The sequence below is a fragment of the Mytilus trossulus genome, chromosome 12 (assembly GCF_036588685.1).
Source record: "Mytilus trossulus isolate FHL-02 chromosome 12, PNRI_Mtr1.1.1.hap1, whole genome shotgun sequence".
NCBI classification, from domain to species: Eukaryota; Metazoa; Mollusca; class Bivalvia; order Mytilida; family Mytilidae; genus Mytilus; species Mytilus trossulus.
In genome coordinates this window covers 54029219-54050507 of record NC_086384.1, presented here as the reverse complement: position 1 = coordinate 54050507, position 21289 = coordinate 54029219, and the positions used below count along the sequence as shown (strand labels likewise).

General features: G+C 31.6%; 1 protein-coding gene across 1 annotated transcript in view; it reads right to left on the bottom strand.

Annotated features, from left to right (window-relative positions):
- The window catches only part of LOC134692855 (G-protein coupled receptor dmsr-1-like), a 65370-nt gene extending 49503 nt beyond the window's left edge, over positions 1-15867 (bottom strand). The window contains exon 1 of the mRNA XM_063553462.1: positions 15819-15867. The gene's annotated coding sequence lies outside the window, so the exon portion shown is untranslated. The remainder of the gene's footprint in view (positions 1-15818) is intronic.
- Positions 15868-21289: the final 5422 nt, after the last annotated feature.

The following is a 21289-nucleotide window of genomic DNA, read 5'->3' as shown; positions in this document are numbered from 1 at the left end:
GTCTTCAAAATGTAAACATTGCAAACTAGCTAATGTATGTAACGCCGTATATAAGCACACCGAACCATAACTTAAGGGGAAATGATAGTTACCATTGAAAATCAACTCAATGTACCATTTTGCTCTTTTTGTTGCTTAAGTGTTTTCTCAATGACAAATTCAAAACATCCTGTAATGATAATGACAATTGTCTTCCAATCATTTGATGAGCTAAAAAAGAAGTATTTTGATAAAACACTTTCCGTTTTTAAGTTTACTTGGAGCACCGCTTGGTGTGTTTTCGTTTTTAAGTTCACTTGGAGCTCCGTTTATTGTTGTTCCCTTTTTAAGTTCACTTGGAGCTCTGGTTGCTGTTTTTCTGTTTTAAAGTTTACTTGGAGCTCTGGTTGCTGTTTTTCCGTTTTAAAGTTTACTTGGAGCTCCGGTTACTGTTTTTCCGTTTTAAAGTTTACTTGGAGCTCCGGTTGCTGTTTTTCCGTTTTAAAGTTTACTTGGAGCTCCGGTTGCTGTTTTTCCGATTTTAAAATTCACTTGGAGCTCCGGTTGCTTTTTTTCCGTTTTTAAGTTTACTTGGAGCTCCGGTTGCTGTTTTTTCCGTTTTTCCGTTTATTTGGAGCTCCGGTTGCTGTTTTCCGTTTTTAAGTTTACATGGAGCTCCGGTTGCTGTTATTTTTTCCTATTTAGGGAGTTATTTATATATACACAGGTTTTGTTCTTATAGCTATTTAGTTGTTTGACAATAAGTAATAGTGATGATATCAAATAAATTGACGTCTTTTTTGCACTGCTATATTTCAGATAGTTATAATAAAGCTTTAACGAGAAGCGTGTTGTGTCTGTCGTATTTAAATTTTATAATAAGGTATTCAGATAAAAGCCTCATCCTACTATGTTCACACTTTCTTTGTGTTTACTTCTCGCACAGTAAATATGTGGGGGTTTTAAGGATCTAACCTTATGATGTCGTATTTCTGGACAATTTTTATATCTTTTTTTTAACACATGTCCATAAATTCAAAATACCATTCATTGTTATTAAATTATCACCTCGTAAAAGGTAGGGCTAATTTACACTTAGTCTATTTATATTTTCATTCACAAGATAAAATAACTCAAAAACGTTAATGGTTTTCAAACACTATTTTTTTTACATTTTTCAAGTTCTTTGCAAGTTGTTTTTATGTTCATTAAAAGTTCATTGCAAGTTACTTTCATGTTCATTACAAGTTCATTGCAAGTTACTTTCATGTTCATTACAAGTTCATTACAAGTTACTTTCATATTCATTACAGTCAAGTTCATTGCAAGTTACTTTCATGTTCATGACATGTGCCCACTGCAAGTTACTTTCATGTTCATTACAGTCAAGTTCATTGCAAGTTACTTTCATGTTCATTACAGTCAAGTTCATTGCAAGTTACTGTCATGTTCATTACAGTCAAGTTCATTGCAAGTTACTTTCATGTTCATTACAGTCAAGTTCATTGCAAGTTACTTTCACGTTCATTACAGTCAAGTTCATTGCAAGTTACTTTCATGTTCATTACAGTCAAGTTCATTGCAAGTTACTGTCATGTTCATTACAGTCAAGTTCATTGCAAGTTACTTTCATGTTCATTACAGTCAAGTTCATTGCAAGTTACTTTCACGTTCATTACAAGTTAATTGCAAGTTACTTAAATTTCATGTTCGTTACACGTTCATTTTATGATCAGTAATAAATTCTTTTCATCTTAACTTTATATTGTCCATTTCATATTCATCGCCTCGCTATTCCAAGTTGCTTTGATGCACCAACAATCAAACAATCAAATTAATAAGAAACACAGAACTAAAAGCAATAATATCAAGCTAATGTATATGTCTAAGTATGTGTACTCCATAAAGGTTATGTTCTTTGATGTTCCCACTGCAATTGGAAAAGACGATTTCAAATTGAAGAACAAATGATTAAAGAGCCCAAGGTAAATTCTCAAACAATGGATTATTTTAATGGCTTTTGTTAGAAAAAGTAAATGTGAAATGTACTGTATTCTTAATGAAAATACCAATGAGAAAAGGAGAAGGTGGCAACAAAGTTAAATATACAACACAATGGTTAACGAAATCAATACACAGGAATTGGCATCATGAACCCTTTGAAATTCCAGGGATGAATATCCAACATCAAGAATGAAATGATAATTACCATCATGATTCTAACAATAATAGATAAATGAGTAAAAATATAAGTTATAACTTCAACTTAGACTGTATTTTGCTCAAATGGTCAATTGTTTTATGACGTCATCGGAAACGTATAAAAACAACAGCTAATCGAGACAACTGATTTAAAAGATGGCCACAATGACATATCTTGTTTGAAAAATATTCTGATCCCTTATTTGCTGAAAAAAAGGAACTTTCAAATATTGTGGCCAATCAGATGACAAAGAAAAAAACATTCTGAATCCCGATTTTCTCCATACATTTGTACCTTCAAGTGTCAAATTTTGAAATATATTTTTTTACTAAAAATGTTGAAAAATTTAAATACCCGTTCAAATATGCCTAACTCAGACAAAAATCCATTATCCCCTTTTTAAAGTTAAATGGTTGTCCCTTATCGGAGACGGATAATCATTTCCTATGCCTGACGCTCGGTTTCGTTAGAAAAAAATAATCACTCGAATAAAACAAGTTAAAACGGGCATATACAGTTCGAAGCTGAAGAAAATTGAGGACCCAAAATTTTGAAAGGCTTTGCCAAATAGAGCTAAAGTAATCTATTGTAAAGGTAGATAATCTGTTGTATTTCGAACAATTCGAAGTTCTGTCTACTATAATTAATAAATATGACCATACCACTGAGAAGACGTGACAACACAGAAGTGCTGACTACTAAGTAAACATCGTGATGGTTTTATTCTATAAGTTATATAGTATTATATGTGTTGTTGTGAAACTTACAGAATACGTGACAACACAGAAGTGCTGACTACTAAGTAAACATCGTGATGGTTTTATTCTATAAATTCTATAGTATTATATGTGTTGTTGTGAAACTTACAGAATACGTGACAACACAGAAGTGCTGACTACTAAGTAAACATCGTGATGGTTTTATTCTATAAGTTATATAGTATTATATGTGTTGTTGTGAAACTTACAGAATACGTGACAACACAGAAGTGCTGACTACTAAGTAAACATCGTGATGGTTTTATTCTATAAGTTATATAGTATTATATGTGTTGTTGTGAAACTTGCAGAATACGTGACAACACAGAAGTGCTGACTACTAAGCAAACATCGTGATAGTTTTATTCTATAAGTTATATAGTATTATATGTGTTGTTGTGAAATTAACAGAATACGTGACAACACAGAAGTGCTGACTACTAAGCAAACATCGTGATGGTTTTATTCTATAAATTATATAGTATTATATGTGTTGTTGTGAAACTTACAGAATACGTGACAACACAGAAGTGCTGACTACTAAGTAAACATCGTGATGGTTTTATTCTATAAGTTATATAGTATTATATGTGTTGTTGTGAAACTTACAGAATACGTGACAACACAGAAGTGCTGACTACTAAGTAAACATCGTGATGGTTTTATTCTATAAGTTATATAGTATTATATGTGTTGTTGTGAAACTTACAGAATACGTGACAACACAGAAGTGCTGACTTCTAAGTAAACATCGTGATGGTTTTATTCTATAAGTTATATAGTATTATATGTGTTGTTGTGAAACTTACAGAATACGTGACAACACAGAAGTGCTGACTACTAAGTAAACATCGTGATGGTTTTATTCTATAAGTTATATAGTATTATATGTGTTGTTGTGAAACTTACAGAATACGTGACAACACAGAAGTGCTGACTACTAAGCAAACATCGTGATGGTTTTATTCTATAAGTTATATAGTAGTATATGTGTTGTTGTGAAACTAACAGAATACGTGACAACACAGAAGTGCTGACTACTAAGCAAACATCGTGATGGTTTTATTCTATAAGTTATATAGTATTATATGTGTTGTTGTGATCGATTTTGTTATAGTATAGCGATTGTATATCTCTTCATCACCATTAATTTGTCAGAAAGTCTTCAATTACAGCTATTCAATTACCTTAATACGATGTCGTATACGAGATCTCTCTGCTTTGGTGTAACATAAGTAACGACATAGAATAATGCTTAAAACAAGCACTAAGTCAAGTCAATAGGGTGAATGTTAAATCGGTGAAGCCCTACTCATGGTCTACTCGTTGAACTGTTTAGACTGAGAATAAATATAGCATTAATTGGTCCTACTCATTGATACAATTTTACACTCTACTTGTTCACCTATATGTACAGCATAATTTAGGGAGCTACCATTTGATTGTTATGGGGGGTGGGGGTGGCTAGGATGAAATTTGAAAAAAATAGTCAGGACAGGAGTTTTGAGTAAAAAAAAAAGGCAGGATGAGACACTTACAAAAAAAAAAGTCAGGATGACAATTTATTTAAAAAAAGTCAGCATAAACTAAAAAAAAAAGCAGGACCGGATAGAGTGAAAAATGAAAAGGCAGGACAGAGATTACAACTAAAAAAAATGCAGAACAACATTTTTCATCCTAGCCCCCTAAAAATCAAATGGTAGCTCCCTAGTCCTTCTCATTGAAACAATTTTAAAGTCTACTTCTTGACCTATTTAGAGAACAAATATAGCATAATTACAAGTATTGTTCCTACAGGAAACTTTTGCGAACGATATGTACAACGTTCGTAAAATGGTTTTGTCTTTTCACAAAGTAGTGCTTTTTTAAAAATTAAGTTGCTGTTCAGAAGTGATTCTTAATTTTAGCATTTATAGTTTGTTTTATATAGATCAAACAGATAAACATCTAGTAAATGAAAAGGTAAAGGAAATGTGAGGCGGACTTGAGATGTCTCCTTATCAAAAATGTTTTTGCGAAAATGGGCGTCATACTAAACTCCGAAACATAAAAATCTACCAAAACTACTGATTAAAAAACATACACAACTAACAAAGGCCTTGTAAATTGATTCAGATTATTTTATCAAACTGCATATATATGTGAATAGTTTTTATGACTTACTGGATTTAAACATTTGGTACAAACAATAGATCTATGAAGATGTGGTATGAGTGCCAATCAGACAACTCTCCATCCAAATCATAATTTATAAAGTTAACTATTATAGGTCAATTATACTGTGTTTAACACGGAGCCTTGGCTCCCAGGTACTCCGGCTGCCTCGATCATATGAACTGGCCGCCATGTCATGGCTCACTATACTGAAAGTGGCGTTAAACTCCAAAGTTCAATCATTTATCAATTCAATACATACCATTTGAAATTTTACATGTGCCATAGCAAAGGGAAAATACATTTTTTTTAATGATTTGCGATGTGTTTACGTTATTATACAAGAAACGCTACAACTAAATGTATTTGAGATGTGCGCCACTATTGTTTAAAATTCAGCTATATGTCTAGCCTAGACCGATTTAAATACTTGTAGTTACAACATGGAAGTAATGAAAAATCAGGAAAATATACACTGTTCCCATAGAAAATTAAAAAAAGGCACAAGAAGCGGACATTGCTAGGATTAAAATGAATTAACTTCTTTACGTGTAAGCTGACAATTTGAAGAACAATAGTCGATTGCTTTGAGATAAAGTTTAAATTGTTACAAAATTAAACAACAAAAAAAAACAAAGAGGAAACTATAGCTGTCCCACCACTATGACAAGGAGATGTCCAATGACCTAACTTCTGTTGATAAATTTATTAACGACTTTTCAAAATCGAGCGATTTAGAAGTTGAAATATCACATAGATATATATAGAAAGATGTGGTGTGAAAGCCAATGAGACAACTCTCCATCCAAATAACAATTTAAGAAGTAAACCATTACAGGTTAAGGTACGGCCTTCAACACGGAGCATTGGCTCACACCGAACAACAAGCTATAAAGGGCCCCAAAATTACTATAGTGACCATTCAAACGGGAAAACCAACGGTCTTATCTATATTTATATAAACAAAACGAGAAACGAGAAACACGTATATATTACATAAACAAACGACAACTACTGTACATCAGATTCCTCACTTAGGACAGGTGCAAACATATACATAATGAAACACGAAAACTTCAACTCTACATGCCATTGGTGTTGATATGGTATATTTATAAACGATTAATGGAATATTTTCATATTATCGAATTTTGACTCCGATGTCCATTTTTTTTCTACAGGTTACCTTCTATGTGGTAGGACCTCCTTGTACTCGGTAAAGTAAGAGCAACTAAAAGAAGGAAAATCAAGCTTACAATCGCACTTTGGGAAATGTGAACTGTTTCCGCTGATTTTGCATGTAAAGAAAACAAAAGACATATAATCTTCCCCACTATGATTTGCTATTGGAGGTTCTACCAGAATGTCCAACAAAAAAGAAGCTAACCTTTCGATAAAACATCCGAGTTAAAATTCGAATACAACAATCTTCCCCAAACTTGCACATTGTTTTCCTAATACATGTATGTTGATCTTACTTGACCACTTCTTGACCATTAGTTGATCTTACTCGACCGAGTAACAAAATGTCAAACCAAAAAGTAGGTAAACTGTCGAAATGTCAATGGAGTCAAATTTCGTTTATACGAGATTAGTCTATAAACCCAAGTATTATGTATTATAAATCTTACCGTATTGAGTTAATTGTTATCTATTAACCCAATTATTATCTATAGTCTTACCGTATTGAGTTAATTGTTATCTATTAACCCAATTACTATGTATAGTCTTATCGTATTGAGTTAATTGTTATCTATTAACCCAATTATTATCTATAGTCTTACCGTATTGAGTTAATTGTTATCTATTAACCCAATTATTATCTATAGTCTTACCGTATTGAGTTAATTGTTATCTATTAACCCAATTATTATGTATAGTCTTATCGTATTGAGTTAATTGTTATCTATTAACCCAATTATTATCTATAGTCTTACCGTATTGAGTTAATTGTTATCTATTAACCCAATTATTATCTATAGTCTTACCGTATTGAGTTAATTGTTATCCTTATCCGAACAGAGTCACATGTTCACTTATCAAACCCACATGGAATAATAAAGAAGACCAACTATCTCATATATAAAGTTTGGAGTTAAAATATCCTGACATAATGTTATAAATTCATAGACAACCATTGCGTTTCAGATTTACATTGTCAACTTAAAGCAAAATTATGATCAATAGCCATTTGCAAATGACACACTTCATAGGTGTTAAATGGGAAATTCTCACAAAAGAAAAATTAACTTCGGTAACTTGCGTGTCGAACCGGATTACGTTCCATTATTAGAATTTATAAGCTCTGCTGTTTCTTTTTAACGTTGTAACTAATTATGCCGAAATAATAAATCTTTTTACTGTAATTCTAAATGGTTTTTATGACAGAAAGCTGAAAATTTCAATAATGTCAAAAGACACAAGGGACCGTTAATTTAAATAGCAAAATTTAGAGGAAAAAACAGTAATATTTTATTTGACATTTTCGTGAACATTTTTGTAATTATCAAAATGTAATCTACAAGACAGAAGAAAATACAAATCAAATACCAAAACTACAACTCAATTGAATGTATAGAATAGATTAATTAGATCTTTATTCTGTTTCCTCTACAATTCTCAGAAGAAAAAAATACGTTCAAACATAATTACATTTCAAGTTTGCATATTTTCAATACAAATAAATAAACCTAGTAGTTTATTCGGTACTTTCAATTCTATTTAATCGAATGTTAAATGGCTTAAGTAAATATTTGAGAATTGTACATTTTTCAAAGCAAATGTTGTATTAATCAGCATGGCATGGTTCTTTTAAATTATAACACGCATAGCATATTGAAAATATCAAGTTCATTAGCTACATTCTTTCGACTTGTTACATGTAAGAGTTCAATGTTTGAAGTCAAATTCAAAGGTTATTAGTAAAACGCAACAACCACATGTGAACACAATCAACCCTTACCACCAGCTTACGAATGGTATTATACCGTATATTTCAAAATTTTCAAACATCTTTACGTATTGTTGATTTTTTCAAGGAAAACACGCGCAGTCATGGAGACATCGTTTGTTGAATAATTCAGTGCTCATTTTTGTTATCTTATTGGAATGTGTTGACATAATTACATTTTGTACAATGCGCAAAAGCTGGGAAAATTCAAAAAAGAAAGTCCTTAATTTAATGACAAAATCAAACGCTCAAAAACATCAAACGAATGGATGAAAACTGTCATGTTCCTGACTTTGTGCAGTTATTTTCTTATATAGATAGTGGTAGATTGATCCTGGTTTTATAGCTAGCTAAACCTCTAACTGACATGTCAGTCGTATCAAATTTCCTTATATATTGGGTATTTTAACCTTTGCCGTGGCCTTCCAAAGGAGAAACTATCATGTCATATCATTGTTTCAAGAGAAACACACAACACAGCATTACAATGGATTTCAAATATTTTGGCCACGAGCATCACTGAAGAGACATGTATTGTCGAGATACGCATCTGTTTCAAGAAAATTGGTACCGTTAATTTTATTACTACCACTGGGTCGGTGCCTCTGCTGGTGGACTATTAGTCCCCGAGGGTATCACCAGCCCAGTAGCCAGTACTTCGGTACTGGCATGAAATTACGAAATGCTTGTGCTATTAAAATTTGCTGTTACAAAATATTAGAAATTCTTATAAATTATGGAATGTATCTCCCTCATGCAAAGCTCGTATTCCTATCACGGATTTGGCTCTACTTTTTGGACCTTTTGGATTATAGCTCTTCATCTTTTATATAAGCTTTGGATTTCAAATAGTTTGGCCACGAGCATCACTGAAAAGACATGTATTGTCGAAATGCGCATCTGGTGCAAGAAAATTGGAACCGTTAATTTTATTACAAGCACTATTGTCGTTTTACATCCCATTGAACAAGAGTGCACATGCTTAATTGCTCACCAGCTGTACCTAACTAAACGGCATCTCTCTTTGACATAATCATGTAGAACTGATGTAATTATATACAGATTAGTTGTACATATTAACCATTTCAAATCCAATATAAAAATCATATTACAACCTTTCATTAAGATGGTGAGTTATATAGCCAAGTTTTAGCTATCAAATGACCACTAATATAGAATTAATGTATATTTGTCGGAAATATGAAATTGATATATATTAGTCGCCATTCCATATAAAAAAGAAGATGTGGTATGATTGCCAATGAGACAACTATCCACAAAAGACCAAAATGACACAAACATTAACAACTATAGGTCACCGTACGGCCTTCAACCATGAGCAAAACCCATATCGCATAGTCAGCTATAAAAGGCCCCGATGAGACAATGTAAAACAATTCAAACGAGAAAACTAACGGCCTTATTTATGTTAAAAAATGAAAGAAAAAAATATGTAACACATAAACAAACGACAACCAATGAATTACAGGCTGCCATGGGTTTTGCAGTTTCATAACGAGAACATATGAAAATGATATTTACCTATAAAATCCATACATATATATATTGTATTAATCTTTCCTTTTAGCATTGTCGCGTTACGTTTTGTTCTGTTACGTCCACTATACAACGATCGCACCACGCTAACCGCGATATAAAATAAATTTAGGTCGTGGTGAGCTAGCAGTAAAAGCGGCATGAAAATGTAAATTTTCGTTTCAATCACTTTGCTACTACGTCCCCATTATGCTTCTTTAACGAGCCCGCTACTATTATATCACGTTCTCACCACGCTTATTCTGCGACCTCACAACGATTATCAGGATCTTTCTACGCTCATCACGTCCTCACTACGACCATGTCTCGGGTCATAAGAACAGCGTGATGAGGACGGCATGGGCACGCTAAAATCATACGATGGTCTTGAACAGCGCGGTATAAGCGTGGTATAAATGTGATATAGTCGTAATGGAAGCGTATTTAGGTCTTGGTTAGAACGTGATTGTCATAGTAGGTCGCTGTTAGAACATAACACAGTTTGCCCGACGAGAATTGCGCTTTCGCTGTCGCTATGATCGATGGAACAGCGACCTTTTCGATCTTACTACGACCTTATTGCGCTCTCATTACGCTTCTACTACGACCTGATTCCTTACCACGATTGTTTTGAACATGTTCAAAGTTGGCCACGCTCAATATGAAGACCTGACCACGATTGCACTACGACCTGACTGCAATCTGTACGATCGCACTGTTTTTTTTAACAGATCGTAGTGCGAAAGTGGCCTAGTGGGACTGCGGTATAAATTCACATACGGTTTCTTTTTTTTAGATATCGAAATGAATTAACCTGGGACCACGATGATGTCTACTCAAAGCAGCAAGGTCTTCAATACCGGTCGGGCTGAAAAGAAGAAGGATAAGAACGGATTTGAATTGTAAAAGAACAATTAAAGGAAACCATTATCTGAATACCTGTCTTTACAACAGCTAGCTGGTTGAGTTATCATAGTTCATAATTTGAAATACTCGAAATGAGAATTTTTTTTTTATAGACGTTAAAATGTTAGTCAAGCAGATGTCTCCAAAATACAAGTGACATGACGTAATATTAGTACAGATTATTAATGCGGGTGTTATAAAGCCTTTGCAACCGTAACCGATATCGCTATCTCATATAGCGTTAATATTTTTTTATTAATTTTATCACACAAACGATGTATCCGTACTTACATATACAAATTTTGGATTTTATATCAATAAACTCTTTGACTTTGACTTTGTACTACTTAGAATATGAATATACCATATAAATGCAGCATGTAAAGTGTTATGTACAAAACATAGTCTGTATCATAGTAATGTTATCATTGGACAGTATCTTGAGAGAGAGAGAGAAATAATGAATCCACAAATAAACCATCTCAACTCCTTAACTAAGATAACGACAATTTTCCGGATAAGCGAAAAATACTTTTTTATATAGTCTAGGTGCGTGGCCCAGTTTTCTTACCACAATGATGACGGCGTTTTCTTTCCCCAATTTAAAAACAACTTTTTCGACTCAGATAAGGAAATCCGAATTTTATATACATATAGAAAAAAGAAAAAAGAAAAATGTTTTACACTTTTTTCTTGTCACGTGGTAAATAATGAACGGATTCCTACACGTCATTGCAATATGACGTTCACTTCAAACGTAGACGATTCGCCGTCATAAGCGTTGTACAGATTCTTGATTTATTGGTAGTAATGTACAAATTATGGCGTCACCTAAAAACACAGATGTCAAAGTTAATTCTTATATAGGTTATTCGATCACAATCCACAATCTATTTCAGTCAAATGGTACGAAGGCACCGAAAAGTTAATAAAAGCATTAAATGATTTTACCAATCTAAAAATGTCTTAAAATTGTCTTAAATATGTGTCTTCTTAATTCTCGCGGAAATTGATTTACGGGTTTGTAATACATTACTGAATTTCAATTTCCGATATTTGTGATGCGAACTAAAAATTGAAATTTACATGACTTTAAATCAAGTGTTAAATAAATGAGGCAATTACCATCAGCCGTTTAACAGTAGCTGCACTTTTACCGAAATTGTTTTGTAAATTATCTATTTTCATTGCATATTTTACGTTTGCTCATGGGATATTATGACATTCCTCATTTGTAAACGGTTCTATTATATCATATAATTCGTATTTGCTCTGAAGCATTTTAATCAAGATGACATAAGAATAAATATGATTGCCTCAAATACCTCCAGTTTTATTTAAATTTTACAATTTATTGTTTAACCAAACTTTTTAAAAGACTACTCTTGAGCAGTATTTTTTGCTAGTTAGCTGTTTCTTTGCTCACACAATGTAAACTAATTGTTTGATATAGTAAGCTTGCATTTAACAATTTAATTCTTTTAATATACACTTTCAACACCAGTTTTTCAAAAGACAATTTTTATACTATCGAAAGGTGTATGTCCAGTAAGACCCCTTTAAGGTTACAAAATATAGCAGTTTGATAAAATGTAAACCTTTAGATATATATTGAAAAGTAGAATGCTTCTGATACAATGTACAGGCACATAAATATGGGCTGTTTTTGACAATACATTGCACATATATTGGGTACTAGCATCATTAAGTCATGCTAAATTACTATAATCTTCACAATTTTAGCATTTTCGTTTAATTTTACATGGTTTCCGTCTTAAATGAAAGTGGTCGCATTTATGTTCATTTTTAATATTGAAATGTAAGTTATATTTTATTATAATACATAACACTAAAAGGTTGAGGATGAACATGGATGCGGCCACTTTCATGTTTGACAAAACACATCTGAAAAATGACATTTTTTGGCAAATTTGATAGATTTTTCATAGAATAGGAGTGTTTTTAATGAGTTAATCAGTTCTAATCTTTCACATAAACCAATTGAATCAACTGCCCCATTTCCATTCTCAATTTTATGAAATAGATTCTTGCGTGTTTAAGAGTGTCCAAAAATATTTCAGATGAACCTGATGTTGACTCCAGAGTTTATATATTTTAAAACTTAAATTCTCTGTGATAGGACATCCTGGTACTTGGTTAAGCTAGAGCAAAGTAAAGAAGTAAAATCAAGCTTTCAATTAGTACAATGTCTGAGGAAAATGGACCTACAGCTACAAAAAGATCGGTGTTTTAAGTTTTAAGAACTGTGTCATATTACATATTGAAATAGTTGTGAATATTCAAAGCAATTAATGAATTCATAGCCAGGAGACACTAACCAGGTATAATCCTGTATTTACATAAAAGATGCTTACACCAAGTAAATGCCACTTTTTAACAATTTGTTTTTCAAAGTTTTTCTAATTGATAATGTCGATCGTTTGACTTGGTCAGGATTTAATGACCCACATTTTTTTTAAATAACCGGTGAGTTTGTTTTTCAGTTAATACTTTTAACCGTGTCTTCAATATGGTAACCAATATGATACTTTTTACCGTGTCTACCACATTGCAACATATAATAAAGTGTATACATATTCCCATACGGTTAGTATCTATATATCTTGTTTTGTATCTTCCTAATGGATTTACGAGACGTGAACATCAATAAACTATTGTTGCATTTTATCAAGTTAACATTATTACACGAAAGTTTGACAAATGTTAGCTAATAACAACCATTGGACTAGAGTATACTCAATTGAACGATAAACAAATATGTAATACCTAACCAAACGACAACCACTGAATTTACAGGCTCCTGACTTGGGATTACACTTATCTTCAATATTATTGAAAATGAAAATACACAACAATGTGTGCCCCTGAATAAAGTCCGGCTGACTTGAACATTTACTGTTTGTTGTTTTTTGTCTTTATGTTTATGTCTATTTTTTCTACCATAGTCGGGTTATGCTTATCCGCTGTATTGTGTTTTGTTTTAATATTTCCGGTTAGCCTATTGTTAAAATATTAAAAATCAAAAGTATGTCTTACATCTATAATTTTTCGAACGTTTATTTGAAGTGATCTTTTGTTTGTATTCCTTATGTTTTGAACTCCGAGTAAAATTCAAAGGGAATTATAATAGAGATCGTCAGTTCATTCTTGAATTATAAAATGTATTTGTACTTTCCATGCTACCGTTATGTCTGAAATGGAATCTATTTTGATAATGTTTAATGAAAATAAAGTGCATCATATTTATTATTATCTATAATGTTAATAAACGACAAAAAAGGTAAACAAGGTCAACCAGCCGTCTTAAGCAAAGACCAAGAGTCTGTCAAATATGTCAAGCTGTCAATCGCACCTTGTGTGGACGTGTTATGACAAATAATTCATAAACTTTCAAAGATATGCTTATAACATCACATTCCCTAAGGAATGGGAAATCAAATACCAAGATATGAAGATATAACAGGCTGTATGTTTTGTCTTAGGAGCAACCACCGGTCAGAATAGGGACGTCAAATCTAATGCCTATTGTAAAGAACTATTGAACTTATTCTCTTAAGGTGCGTAGGTGACCTGTTGCAAAGGCAAATTACTGTTCCAGAAATCCAATCATAAACCTTTTACACAAAGTATCTTCAGCTGTTCGTATAAATTGTGTAACTATGAAAAACTCTTTAAAATTAACATTTGATATTTCCAAAAAAACTGTAGGCAGGTAGACAATTTGAAATCAAATGTCAATACACTATGGTGATATATCAATAGTTAAATTTACTTTGAAAGAGATACAAATAATAAATTAAACGATGTGAGTGTAAGTAATTATAGGTAAACGGACGACATTCAACACTGACCAAAATACTTAACGTTCGTTCAGCTAAAAATATAACATGACAAATAGAAAACATATAAAACCAACTGCCTTTTGCCAGCAATTAATGAAGTTTACTTTTATAATATTAAGTTTTACACGTTTGACAAAGGTGTATATAAACCCAATAGTTTTACTTTACAACTGTTCAATAAACATAAAGGCAATTACTAATAGAAAAGTAGTTTTATTTATCTGCAGCTCTTACTTTTAGTATTTCGTGTCCTTTCTATTTCTTTTTATTATATCTTTTTTATTAAATTCTTTTTTTTGCATTTATTTTTTTATCTATTTGGTTTTTGCATTATGAGATAAGAACAGAGAATGAACAACCTAGTTATCGTTCAATTCAAGGCATTTAAACTAGTTGGAAAAAGATAAACAATAAGGAAAATCCAAAACTGAAAGTCCCTTATAAAATGGAAAAATCAAAAGCTCCAACAAAAAAACAACACCTGTCATATTCATAACTTGATACAGGCGTTTTCTTGTGTAAAAATGTGCTTAACCTCTCATTTGGATAACAGTCGAAAGCAAGTCTATTATATTGACACCAATGTGTGAACAACATTGATATGAAATATTGAATATCATGTTTGTCCTTGCGAAATCATATTTTCACATAACTTACAAAACATTGGAAAAGGAAAAGACGTCACGTGTCAATAAATGAAAACCCTAAACAAATACATAGTCAAATTTCCCTTTTTCTCAGGGGGATAGCAGATTTATAAATTAGCACGTTCTGATAATAAATGGCTGTGATGGTCATCAACCCAACTGTTTAGATAAAGGTCGATAGAAAGTGATAATTCAGGACATTAACACGTGAATCAAAAAAGAAAAGAAGGATACCAAAGAGACGTTCTAACTCATAATTCGAAAAACAACAAAGAAAAGAAGGATACCAAAGAGACATTCTAACTCATAATTCGAAAAACAAACCAATAAAGGAAAGCAAAACCAAACAGTACATTAATCAAAATAGAAAACCCCAGACTAAGTGAATAAACCCCACCAAAACCTGTTGGGTGATCTCTTGTATTCTGGAAGGGTCAGCAGGTCAAGTTGTTAGAGGAGTGTAGCTTTTCATTTCTTTTTGTTCTAATTAAAACAAAAGAGGCTATACTATGTGGGCACATTTATATTTTTTACTATTTAAAAAAAGCTAATCAAAAGACTATTTGTAAAATATTAATCAGAATACGAAGTACTTTGTAAAATCTTTTTTAAGAAAACAAATTAAAATGCTGTTGAATTTAAGAGTGTTGTGTTTTTAATAAAAATAGAAGAAAAAAAAATTTATTATATTGTGAACTATTTAACTCATTAATTTTACTTAAATCATACTGTTTCTTTTTAGAATTTTGAAATTAATTATTTACACTTCATATACTCAAATAATTAGCACATCATTTTTTCTATAAAGATAAAAATTCTTACCGTAAGAGCTTTGCAACGATGAAACTTTTAATACCTGTAATCAGAAAAGAACTAAACATCAGAAGTCTTGAATCAATAACTTGTAACTAAATAAGAAGCTTCCAATTCTAAACAATCACGTGACTTTCGTTAAAGGCTTTGATTGCTTCGTCTATTAATAACCTCTAGTTATTCATATGTCTAAGTAAATAAATGATAAAATAACTGTTAATTTTCTTATGTATTAGAAAAATAAAGACACAACTATATAATATAATAGAACGGTGGGAGGAATGAAGATTTTCTTCAAACGAGACGAACTAAGAATCGGAAATTATTATTAAATAATTAAGTAGTGCACATTTGTACATGAAATATGTAAATAAGTTCATGGATAAATATTTTGTGACCCCAAAATTTGCTGAGAAAACAGATAAGTTTTTTAATCATTTTTTAATTATACGAAATTTATTGATAACCGAAAAGTTGCAATGTCATATCACTGTGATTGAATATATTTTTTTTTAAATTGACAGGGGTCATCTATTTTTTGAGAATATGTATTTCAAAGCAATGAAATTTGGCAATGTTTCCGAAACACGCGAAACTCAGAGAGCTAATACAAAAATTTCTGCTATAAATATACTTGTTTATATCTGAGGAGAAGAAAAATAAAAACACACGAATAATATTATTTTTGGATTTCGTGAAGATACCTTCAGCACTCTTTCAATAAAGATATTTTCCAGAAAGAGTTATGTCTTCTGTCCCAATTTATATGTATGTCATTTTTTTATTTCAATTGATATATAAGAGCGAAGAGTTTCACATTAAACATATTTCGTTTGCAGTACTTTGTTTACATGAAACACTTTTTGTGACATTTTGACTGGGATTTTCGCTGCATGGATAGGGATGTATGCATAAAAGGAGAGCACTATCATGTTAACCACTGCTGTCTCCAATGTTATTTTCTTCGTTTGTGATGTGAATGATTATAAATATGTTGAGATCTCATAAACATGTTTAAACACGCCGCATTGTTTGCGCCTGTATAAAGTCAGGAGCCTCCTGCCCGTTTTTTTTTTTTTTTTTTTTTTTTTTTTTTTTTTTTTTATAAAATTGAGAATGGAAATAGGGAATATGTCAAAGAGACAAAAACCCAACCAAATAAAAAACAACAGCAGAAGGTCACCAACAGGTCTTCAATGTAGCGAGAAATTCCCGAACCCGGAGGCGTCGTTCAGCTGGCCCCTAAACAAATATATACTAGTCCAGTGATAATGAACGCCATACTAATTCCCAAATTGTACACAAGAAACTAACATTAAAATAATACAAGACTAACAAAGGCCAGAGACTCCTGACTTGGGACAGGCGCAAAAATGCGGCGGAGTTAAACATGTTTGTGAGATCTCAACCCTCCCCCTATAATCTAACAAATGTAGAAAAGAAAACGCATAACAAAACGCACATTGAAATTCAGTTAAGAGAAGTACGAGTCTGATGTCAGAAGATGTAACCAGAGAAAATAAACAAAATGACAATAATATATAAATAACAACAGACTACTAGGAGTTAACTGACATGCCAGCTCCAGACTTCAACTAAACTGACTGAAAGATTATGATTTCATCATATGAACATCAGCCACAGTCCTTCCCGTTAGGGGTCTTTTTTAGTCTTGTATACCTTAAATTTTAGTTTCTTGTGTACAATTTGGAGTTTAGTATTGCGTTCACTATCACTGAACTGGTGTATATTTGTTAAGGGGCCAACTGAACGACGACTCTGGGTGCGGAAATTTTTCGCTATATTGAAGACCTGTTGGTGAACTTTTGCTGTTGTTTTTTCGATGGTCGGGTTGTTGTTTATTTGACTCATTCCCCTTTTCCATTTCTAAATTTTATTATTTAGATAAAAGGTAAAGGCAGATAATTTTAAGCTCATTAAGTAAGAATAACATTGAAATTGGAAAAGAAGATTGTGTAAAGAAAAAACAAAGCTGCAGAAAACAGCTAAATGCAACTAGAAAATCCTGCCACCGGAGGTTGACTTCAGCTAGCATCTGCACAAAAATGTGTACCAGTTCAGTAAAAATAGACGTCAGACTAAACTCCAAAAAATATAAAAGAACGTAACAGAAAAAAATCCCATACAAGATAAACAGAGGTCTGAGGTTCCAGACTCGGGACCAATTGAACATTAAGAAAGAAGAATTCTTAGTTATAAAACAAATGAAAATGTTGTTTTGACAGCACTATTAACTCACACCAGACTGTGTTTAAACTTATGATATGCTATAGAATGTTACTTGAAAGCAAAGTAATACGCAATCAAGGTTCCATTAACACATATATCATTTTTGACTGACAGCGTATTTTATCAAATCAAAGCTGAACGTCCCATTAAAATGCTCTCATTTATGTTTATATTTCTTTAATGGAAAAATATAGAGTTCACGTTTAATAATCTTAACGATTTAAACCTAGTCCTGGAACAATATCTTTAATAGTAAATTTAAGTTTCTTTTTCAATCGCACCGAAGAAACTTTGTTTCATATTTGATTTTACATATTTCTCAGTTTTATTCATCAGATTTCGATTTATTGTATAATATTAAGATGAGGTTATGTAACCCTTGTGAACAGCAACATAACAAAATACCAATCAAAATTTTCTTTAATGGATAGATGTCTCATTGACGTGACGTTTTATCCACCACTGCCTTCATTTCTTTAAAGAAATAACATAAGATAATCATTTTAGTGTTGAAATGTTATATGTTTGCTTTTCAACTTCATGGAAGAAAAACATAATTAAATGTCAATCAAAATATAAGCGCACGTTATCTGATATCAATGTTGGATATTTTGATATAAAAATAGAAATTAAAAAAAGCAATACGAACCTGAAAATAAAGACAAAAAAACCATATTGAATTGTACTTGATATTGGTGTTACTCGTCTATATCTATAAACGTACTATATCTACTTACACAAATATGTCATTAAATGAAATAGATACACTGCATTTATCATGCGTTTCGATAACTTGTGGTAATTTCGACGAAAGACCCTCTGCTATTAAATTACTAAACACTATCATTGATCATCATTCTGCATTGACAATATTATCTGAGTAAAATAACGGGAAAACACCTTCCAGGTGTGTTTAATATATATACCTATATTATCACCAACTATTCTACTTGAAACAGATGTTTTATGTTACCATTAATCTCTTATATATTTGGTTAGAAGATTAAATCTTAGATGGATAATTAAATGTAGTATTCTGTCAATTCTATACTATCACAAAACCTCTGTATCATATTGAACAATAGAAATATGTGTCTGAATAAAGCATGTGATAATATATAATATTATCAGGTTCTATTGAATGATCTGAACGTTTGTGGTTCTCGTCAGACACTCCGGCTTCTCCCGCCAATATAATCTAAGACAATAACAATCAAAACCAAGAAATAAACAAAGACTCTCCAAAACCAAAGGACATTTACATCAACAGTTATAAATAATAATTATAAAACAACACGAACTCCACAAAAAACCGGGAGTGAAATCAGGTGCTCGATCCGGAAGGGGATGCATTTCCTGCACCGTATACGAGTGGTTGCGTGCATTGTAGATAGTCAACGTTAAATAAACAATAGTTTACTGATATTCAAATCTCTCTTATCGATTTTAAAGAAATAAAATTAAGTAAAAAAACAAAACAAAAAACTTCGGGAACTGAACAAAATGAGTAGGATTTGGGTTTAGACACTTTACATTCAGTCAAAATCGGCAATAGAACACACTCATCTAAATTATATATAGATGTTATATACTGGTACTGTACATCAGATAATAAACATGGACAGTTGTCTCATTGGCATTCATACCACATCTTCGTTTTATATATGTATCATCAACAATGTGGAACTCTATGGTTACGATTCATTAGGTTTGCCGTCAAATCTGAGAATAACGTGTTCAATATATTGATGGTATATCTTTAATCATTTCAATCTGTTAAAATTATAATATTTTTTAATTTTATTCATATTTTGAATATTTAAACCCTCATATATGTCCTTTTCATTATTCATAAATATAACATTTATTTACACCAAGTCGATTTTCTAGTCATTTTTTTTAAGTAAACAAACTGTAATTAATAGACAAACAATAAAGAAATATCATTAACCCATAATTTTCTACATACTAAGAAAATGCCTGTGTGAAGACAGGACTATTACACTTGTTTTCCATTCTTTTGATAGGTTGGAGATTTAATTTTTGCCATTGATAAGAAACATTTTTTTTGTTTTTTGTTTTCGTTGGAGTTCGATATTTTTGAAATTTACTCGGTATTTTTTAGATTTTTTCTTTTTACATGAGAAACGCGTGATTTAGAATAATTTGTTTCATGCAAGAGTATGATAAATTAAGGCAACAGTTGTTTAACTAGTTACAAATCTTCAAAGGATTACGAATTCAAATCAATGTAATACAAACCAAAAACTTAGGGAATTGCAGGAATTTGAAAAGTCGGACCAGGGCCGTCGAATTGAGAAAATTGTTACTTATGCAGAATAGCAATATTTTGTTGTGTTAACACGATGAGTAGTGGGAAGATGGATATAGTGAGCGTCTCTTGCTTAACATTCATTACAAAAAGGACAAAAGAAAAGTGGCGGGAAATACCAAAAAGATAATTTGATGACAATTTAACAACGTCATGACTGCAAACAAAATATCTAAAGAAAAAAAAAAACGGAAGAAGAAAAACGAACGACTCAGTAGCACACAAAACAAACACTGGGATGATCTCGTGGACTCCTAAAAGGTATGTCTTGATAGGCAAACTATAAAACGACGGTGAGAGCAATACATTAACACTTCAATGTTTTAGATCGTTCCACTGATACATCTGTGATCATTTTTCTTGTTTCCTACTAATGCCAATTTAAATATATTTTTGTCGTTTTCCTCTCGGTCTAAAGATAGTTTATAATTTCTCTTAGAATTGTCAAGGTTGACATGACTAATGGTTACAACTTGAAAAAAAAGACGTGTATTTGAAATTAACTGCCTAATCAAACGTCGTTTTAAGGCTTACTATATATTAAAAAAAGTTGAAATCCAAATCGGAAGAACATATTGCGAAGAAATTGACTTGAAATAATTTACAGAAATCGGAAATATGTCTGCCTTCTATGCGATAAGTTTTATAATGAATGGTAAATTAGCGGAACCTGGTATAGCTGAATGATATCACGTAAACATTGAAATAAAGTTGATTATACCATTCTTATCAGTTGTACATTAAGGAAGATATAATAGTAATCTGAAAATAAATGGATTAAAAAAAATCTAATGAGCACACATTTTTATCAATTGTAATTTAAAATAATATAGTTAAACAAAAGACATAAAATCGAAATGTTGGCTTATATGAAGTTATGGCTTAAATAACTTTAAAG